Source organism: Dromiciops gliroides, chromosome 2 (genome assembly GCF_019393635.1).
Source record: "Dromiciops gliroides isolate mDroGli1 chromosome 2, mDroGli1.pri, whole genome shotgun sequence".
In the NCBI taxonomy this organism is placed as follows: Eukaryota; Metazoa; Chordata; class Mammalia; order Microbiotheria; family Microbiotheriidae; genus Dromiciops; species Dromiciops gliroides.
In genome coordinates, this window is record NC_057862.1 from 675,521,527 (window position 1) to 675,530,332 (window position 8,806).

Below are 8,806 nucleotides of genomic sequence, written 5' to 3' on the forward strand. Positions count from 1 at the left end.
AAATAATAGATAGATAGATGAATGAATGAATGAATGAACGAACGAACGAACGAACGAATGAATGAATGAATGAATGAATGAATGAATGAATGAATGAATGAATTACTGCTGCACTTCCAGCCTGGGTGAGATGGAGACCCAGTCTTTAAAACAGGGGTGGGTGGGGGGCGATTATTTAACAAAAACAACTTATATTTGTATGGAATCTATATTAAAAGTACAAACACCAAATAAACAAGGTTTGAAGAGACCAGGAAGCTCCCTAAGTTGAGCAATACCAGTTTCATGAAGCAACAATGAGACAGAGAAATGTCTGGTCACTTCAGACCCTTCATGACCCCATTTGGGATTTTCTTGGCAGAGATACTGGAGTGGGTTGCCATTTCCTTCTCTGGCTCATTTTGCAGATGAGGAAACTGAGGCAAACAAGATTAAGTGACTTGCCCAGTGTCACACAGCTAAGTGTCTGAGGCCAACTTTGAACTTGAGTTTTCCTGACTCCTGGCCTGGCACGATAAGCACTATGGCGCCACCTAGTGTCTGAGACTGGGAAAAGGGAGAAGTAAAGGGGATAATTTCACTATGTTCCACAGTGCAGCAAACTCATACTTCCAGTCAAACTGCAAACTCTTTGTTAATGAATCACTTTTTTTTTTTTTTGCGGGGCAATGGGGATTAAGTGACTTGCCCAGGGTCACACAGCTAGTAAGTGTTAAGTGTCTGAGGTCAAATTTGAACTCAGGTCCTCCTGAATCCAGGGCCGGTGTTCTATCCACTGAGCCACCTAGCTGCCCATTGATTGGTTTAGAAAAAAAGAATGCAGGTTCTGAAGTCTGGAAGACCTGAGTTCAATTGCTGCCTTAGACACTCCCTGGCAGGTCCCTTAAATCTCTGTCTCTGTTTCTTTATCTGTAAAACTGGGATAATAATTGCAGCTGCCTCACATGGTTGTGATGTTCAAATGATTTAACATACATTAAGTTCTTTGCAAAACATAAAGTGTTATGTAGGTTGTATTTTTATTTCTCATCACAGAGATCCACCCTCATGGAGTTAGTCCCCTGTCAAGTGAGATAGTCAAGTCTCATGGAGTCCCTGTTCTATTGGGGAAACTACCCATGGTTGTTCTTTGGTAGAAGAGGAGAGCAAAGAATCTGCCTTTCCGGACCCCACACCCCCAATGTGAAGGGTCAAACAATCCTTGCCTTCGGAGAGTCCTCAGGCTGAAAGGGTCAACAGTTCTAGATAATGACTTCGATGATAAATGCCTCTTTGAAAGCTACTTCTCAGCTCCCTATCTGCAGCCTCCCTCTGTGTCTGGCTTCTCCTCCCACTGGATGCCCCATCCTGTCTCACCCCTGTGGTTGACCTAATGCCCTCTGACCTTTGATAAAGGTGGCTTTGTGTTCATGTCTGGGCATCCATCATCACAACTGAGGTTACTACAGAAGCCATACTTCTGCCACCAAATTTTCTCTTGTGTTTCTAGTCTCCTTCCTTACAATTACACTCTGCTATCTCTCCCTGGACATCATGCCAACACATGTTCAACACATATTTAAGTCCCAATCAGACCAAGGCATGGCACTCTCCTTTGAGAATTCAAAGACACACAAAAAATGAGACCTTTCCTCCTTTCAAGCATTTTACATAACTGCTATGGGGAAATGATGCAGAAGGGATGGAAAGAGAAATTCTTCTTCAGATATAGCCCTGTATGCATTTTTTTTGTTTGCCCACATTTATTCATTAAAAAGATTTTTTTTCCCTTTCTCTTGGTATTTTTTGCATGAGTAAGATTGGGGGTAGCAATATTTTTACCCTCTCCACCCCTACACCCATTCCAAAGAGTCACTGAAACATTTTTCTCAATATGGGGAAGCCAATGAGTCAGCAAATATTTATAAAGTGCTTACCAAGGGCAGTTTGGCCTTCTATGCTGTGTAGCAGGTTCAGATTCTAACTAAGGCTTGGATCCCCCTTCCCCCACTGCTAGGGACATAAAGGCTTCTAGAGGAGGCTGGGTCCTTGCCTTCAGGAATGCAAAAGAACAGCATGAATAAGGATTGGAGAAATGTGGAGAGAAAAGCTTAGTGTTAGAATTTGAAAAAGGTGCAGGAGTCATGGGTTTCTCTGAAAAGGCATGGTTGGGAGAGGGGGGGATATTTATATTCCCTTGTGTGAGTGCCTTGCTTGCTCTTCTAATAAAAATAAAAATAGAAAATCAACAAAAACAAAGCATTAACATGATCTTATCCCCCATTTGTCTGCTGAACAGACTAAAATCAGAAAGAGGGTCCTTAGGGAGTTAAAAAACCCATTTGAAAATTGAAAGGGGAAACAGCTGGTACTTAGCACTACTTTGACACTTAAAAGGACGGGCACAGAGGAAGAGAGAGTTTCTTACTGTGAGGGAAAAATTCATCCTCTTCTCAATAATTCTCAGGAACTCAGCAGCAAGGTGAAAAAGGCTTTATTCTCTTCTCATGAGAAGGAGGCACCCTAGTGTGCAGCTAGTAGGTGCCCAGAAAGGGGGCTCGCAGGCCCTGTTTTATACCCTAGTCCCTAACACAAATGGACCTTCCCCTTTTTCATCACTGGTTGGGGTTACAATCTACGAGCAAAAACTAGCTAATCAGAACGCAGTATTCCCACCCCTCTTCCTTGTATGGGCATAACTCAGGACTGGACCTTATACTTCCTTATATGGACAGAACTCTGGAGAGGACCTAATTGAGGCCAGAGCTCCTTGAACCATGTGACCTTGCTAACCTGAGGGGGAGGAGGGGATCTGAGACCTTTGTCCTACAAACAGGTCAGGGAAGTATGACTGACTGTTATATCCACATTGAGAGGAGACAACTACCCATTTCTCACACTTACCCACTGGAAGATCAGAAGATTGAGGATTGGAGTCCCTGGGTTGTCACCAAACTGTTATGTTTAAAATCTACCTGTTATGACTAAAAATCTAATGTGTGGTCATCTTAAATTAGAAGCTTATAGCATTAAACATTTATTAAAGTATATTAGGGATCAGTAAAGATAACACGTGGAGCTCAGAAAGTTTAAGAAAAAACCTCTCCCCTGGCCTCCTTCTTCTGCCACCCAGAGTTTGTCCCAGCAACTAAAGAGAGGGATTCTCAGTCTTCCTGAGCGGAATTTCCCTGTAGGACAGGAAGAGGGGCAGTCCCCACACACAGCTCAAAGGTAATTAAATAGTAGCATTGATTGAAATGACTTACAGCCAGTTCTATGAATAATGACAACTTTCAGACACCAAGCCACATGCTTTCTCCTTAGGGGGTATTGCCCTGGTTCTCACAATGTCTTTCTCAGCAGGGAGGTGGCACCCTGATTCTCACACCATAGGCCAGGAGATGTGCTTTTAAACCTGAGACTATAATTAGAAGCAGAAAGAGATAGTCCCTGCTCCCAAGGAGCTTACTTGCTAATGGGGATAGACAACACAGAAAAGGAAGTTGAAAGGAGGGAAGGGCTGGGGAGAACAGAAGCAAGTTCAAAAGTGATAAGGGGAAACCGATAGGAGAAAGCACGTGGGTCCTTAGGATTCCTCTGTAAAGAATTACACTCTCGCACAAGACCTAATCAGGAATAAGAGAACAGGTTTATTGGGGTACAAGAGAAACCGGCCGGGAGGAAGGTTTTGCCAGAACAAAACGCTTTCCCCCCTAACTGACTTGTGGGGTGCCATTTTATAGGGTTTAGATGGGGGTGGGTAAGAGTCTCTTATTGGGTGAGGGGCTGGTGGTCTTCCCGCGTTGCGCTGTGGTAGGAAGAATCCCTCGTGAGAGATCTGGCGGTGGGTGTCAACTTTGTCCTGATGGGTCTAAGCAGTCTGCTGGCGCGGTTCCAGGTGGTCTTCTCCTGGATTACCTCATCCAGATGCTTAGGAGGACTGGAATGTGGGGTGATGGTCCTGGAGCATGCTCAGTTCAATCTGTGCCGCTTATCTCCGTTAGGTGAGTGTGTGTGTCCTTGATTGTGTTCAAGGAGAGGCCTACTTGATTTCAAGGGAAAACCCCTGAGGTTTCAAGGAAAAAGTTCCTTGAACCCCCCAGAGAATTGTTGGGGTGACCGGGGCCCATAATCCTCCCATGACAAAAGGAAGCCCAGAAAATAGGACAGTTGTGAAAATTTCCTTGTTTTAGCTAGGCTGGCATGGTGAGTCTCTTCTCTACAAGGAGTCTATTTTCCTTTCCTCCCTTTGATGGTGGTTACCAGGCTGGAAACAGGACTGGTGATCTGAGAGGCAGAGGACAGGCATTGCTATGGTCAAGACTCTTGGACTTACATGCCAGTGGGGAAAACGCAGTCCCTGGACTTGGGTAGGTCCTTATTTTAGAATCATAAACACTTCTACATGTCTATCTCCAGGGACTTGGCCAGAGAAAGGCAGCCAGTGTATCACAAAGCACTCAGGTCTTCCTGATCCCCAAACCAGCTCTCTGTCTAGTATACAACACAGGGAGAGGCAGCAGGCACAGCTTTGGGCATTGAAATTTCCCTGCTTAGACCCATTTTGCAACCTAGCTCTGAGGTCACTATTGTCTTTGCTGTCATATGTCAAAGTCCATCCAAGTCAAGTGAAATCAAGAAGCTTTTCTTCAATGCTTACTCTGAGGTAGGCACTGACAAGTAGAGAAAACCCAGAATTGTTCCACTTTCCTAAGAAATCCTGGCTGGGTTTCACTTCACATTTTTGCGGGGTTGGTCATGTGCCAATGGGAAAACATGGGAACCACCCTGCCCCAAGGACTGCCTTTTCATCATTCCATCCTCACACTCTGCTACCTCACACTCCCTTATTTTGCTCCCTCTTATGGTAGGAAATGGAGGCTGTATCCTACATGACTTTTTTATTCCCTACCTCTCTTTGGATTTGTTATGGGCCCATAGCACCCCAGACATTCTCTGGGACACATCAAAGAACCTTCTCCTTGAGAAACTAAACCAGAGGACAGACAGCCTAGAGAGTTAAGTGGAACCAGATTGGACTGAGCTAGCTCCGGACCCCCATCCTTCATTCTAGTCTCCTTCAACCCTGGGGTGATAAGATTAGGTGTGGCTGCTTCCTTTGTGTCCTGAGGAGATGGCTTGAGAGATCTGCAGCAACCCCTCACCCAGCTCTTCCAGCCACCACCAGTGGGGGATAGTCCTCCCTCACTAAGGGAACTTTCCACAGTCAGATGGTCACCCCCATCAGTCCTCTGTAAAAGTACCTGCCTGTCACCTGCTCAAGGAGATTAGTATCTCAGAGCTGTGCTCTGTGCCTTTCTCCCCATGAGAAGTCCAAGGATTTCTTTCATGGTTTCCCTTCCCTTCCGTCCCCCTGCCACTAAATAAATTACTATCTTATTCTAACTTCTTTTGTGTGCAAGAGGGTTTAATTCTCTCTTTTTTTTTTTGCAGGGCAATGGGGGTTAAGTGACTTACCCAGGGTCACACAGCTAGTAAGTGTCAAGTGTCTGAGGCTGGATTTGAACTCAGGTACTCCTGAATCCAGGGCCGGTGCTTTATCCACTGCACCACCTAGCTGCCCCTGGGTGTAATTCTTTAAAGAGGAATTCCTAAGGACCCCAAACCCCTACTTCTTGCCCCTTACCCCATTTTCCCCATGACAGACTCATTGACCATAAAGTCCAATTTAGCCTACACATTCCAACATTTTGTATTGATGCCTTTTTGTCCTTACAACAGTCATCTTCCAAGTGAAAGTAAAGTGAAGCCAAACAGTTAATGAGTACCTAGTAAATGTCAGACATCATGCTAAGTGCTAGGAGTATAAAAATACTCCCTTTCTCATTCTTAGTGCCTTCTCTTTTTTGATGATTGCCAATTTCCTGTATATGCATATGTTTAGACATGGAAATATTTATACTCACACGCACAGGCAATTAGATACCTATGTGTACATATACATTTATATACATGGATATGCATATGTTCTTTATAAGTAGTTATTTGCATGTTGTCTCCCTCACTGGAGTGGGAACTCCTTGTGAGGAGAGACTCTTTGTATTCCCCAGTGCTTAGCACAGTTCCTAAGTACATTGTAGATGTTTAACAAATGCTTGTTGAATCAAAGACTGTCCTCAAAGAGCTCACAGTCTAATGTGGGAGACAATATACAAACAACTATGTACAAAACACTCTTCAGATTCAACCTTCTTTCATGACAAAGAAATCTAATTTTAATATAATCTAACGTAAAAATCTTATCAATCTTCTCTCCTCATGGTCCCAAATTTCTCTTCCTTCGGAAGAGTATTCTCCATGTTTTCCTCTCTAAGACCCCCCACTGATTTCTTCATGACAGTGCCATGGTGCATATGGTCTCTCCCTTCTGCTACTGTACCTTGATAATGTTTGTAAAGGGCTTTACAAGTCTTATAACATCATAGAAATGCTAGCTATCACTAAGTCCCTTCACTTATGTTAATGAGTGATATTGCTATTTGAAGAAAACCCCCATCAATTCTCTATAAACTTACAGCATTTCGTTCCCATGTAAAATACCACACCATTGTTTTATTTGGTGAATGCTAAGTTTAAGCATTGCTGTTGTTTGGAAACCTATTATGAATAAAATATTGATTACAATGTAAACGAAGAATTGTTAGCAGCACAATGTGACAAAGAGTCTAAAGTTTTTAAATACAGAACATCAGTCTAGCGGGGACAATAGATATTTTCAACGCTACATCATTATGTAGTAAGTTAGAGGTGCAAGCCTATTTAAATGTCTTGTATTATTTACATTAACATGACCCTAATAGCTACTTCACAATCCAAATTGTTACTATTGAATTTTCAAATGATTGCCTTGCTATAGTAAGGGATGAGTTGAGATATTGTAACTGATATTTTTCATGGACCCAGTCAGTAATTTCATGATTATCTCCAGCTTTGGAAAGATTAAAGTGGATTGATGCTGACTGAAGTGAGCAGAACCAGAAGACTGTACACAGTAACAGCAACACTGTGGTGATGATCAACGGTGATAAACTTGTCTCCTCACAGCAGTGCAATGATCCAAGACAATTCCAAAGAACTCATGATGGAAAATGTTCTCCACATCCAGGTAAAAGATCTGTGGATTCTGAATATAGATTGAACTATACTGTTTCTACTTCTTGTTTTTTTTTTCTTTATTGAGGTTTTCCCCTTGTGTCTGATTCTTCTTTCACAAAATGACTAACATAGAAATATGTTTTATGTGATTGTACATGTATAAGCTATATCAGATTTCTTTCTGTCTGGGGGAGGGGGAAGGAAAGGGAAGGAGGGAGAAAAATTGGAACTAAATATCTTATGGAAACAAATGTTGAAAACCAGCTTTACATGTAACTGGAAAATAATAAAATACTTTTATGATTAAAAAAATTTATCTTTTTAAGAGTAAGTAACCTGAGGTCTAGACTTGCCCAAAGTCACACAATCAATGTGTCAAAGGTGAGATTTCAATGCAGATCCTCTAACTCCTGAGCCAGTGTGCTTTCCACTCATGATATATACCTCTTCATCTTTAACATAGGGAGGGAAAGCTCAATCATGCAAAAACTCTGTGCCAGAGTGGTCAGCCCCACAGAGGCAAGTGTACATGATAACCTTCTGAGGTAGCTGCATTGAGGACAGGTGTGATTCCTACTTTCTTTCCTTCCTTCTTTGCTTCCTTCCTTTTTTCTTTCCCTTCATTTCTTCAGTGCATTGTCCTGTGGCAAACCCAGAAGGCTCTCTGTCACCCCTCTGATTGAGTTTCCCCTCCCCAGGCTTGGGCTGTGGTCACTGAGGCAGCAAGTCTCCTAGGAAACTTTGTGGTCAAGGTCTGAATTCCTGAGACAATGCTTGGCTGGCCTCCCAGGGGTCCAAAGACTCAGCTGTACAAACAGGCTCTGCCAGGTCAAGGCTGAAAGGTTGAAAAATTATTCCTATTCTCTTAGAATTATTCTAGCAGAGACTCTATGTGATTTCTTTGTGGTTTTCTGCTATAAATACTGAGCTATCCTGGATAATAAAACACACATAGTTTATCACACATAATGTGGGGCTGATGTGTCAATAATTAATTGTCTCTGATCCTCAACTTCCATCAAGGGAATTGAACCCACGACCCTGACAACTGGCGCCTGAACTTGGACCCTGGAGGGGCAATTGAAGCTGGGCCCAGAGTAGGAGGCTCTGTGTCATTGAGTATCATATAGGAGACCCCCAGGGAAAAGGAAAGCACGTGCTACAGGATCTGGTAAGAAACCAGGAGTGGGGGATAGGATCTGAAAGAACTCTGAGCATCTCCTAACTCCAGTTAATTAATTTTCACCCGGTTGAAAGATATCAGCTCTGGGGGCAGCTAGGTGGTGCAGTGGATAAAGCACCGGCCCTGGATTCAGGAGTACCTGGGTTCAAATCCAGCCTCAGACACTTAACACTTATTAGCTGTGTGACCCTGGGCAAGTCACCTAACCCCAATTGCCTCACTAAAAAAAAAAAAAAAGAAGCCACTGAAAAAGGGAGCAGTTCAGAGTCAGAAGATGAGAATGAGGAACAAGGAGATGGGGGAGAGAAAAAGAAACTAGAGAAGAAAAGAGATAAAAACATAAGACACTTATATCCTAAAAAATCCCTTTCCAAATGATTCCCCTCACCCTACTTCTCTTTGTTACCCACCTTATAATACCATTTATCATAAGATTCCAGCAGAGAGTGCTCCTCTTACTGCCTTTCAGAGGCTTGCTTTAGAGGATCCCAAAGAATTTCAGAAAATGAATTCCTCCAATGTTGTTTT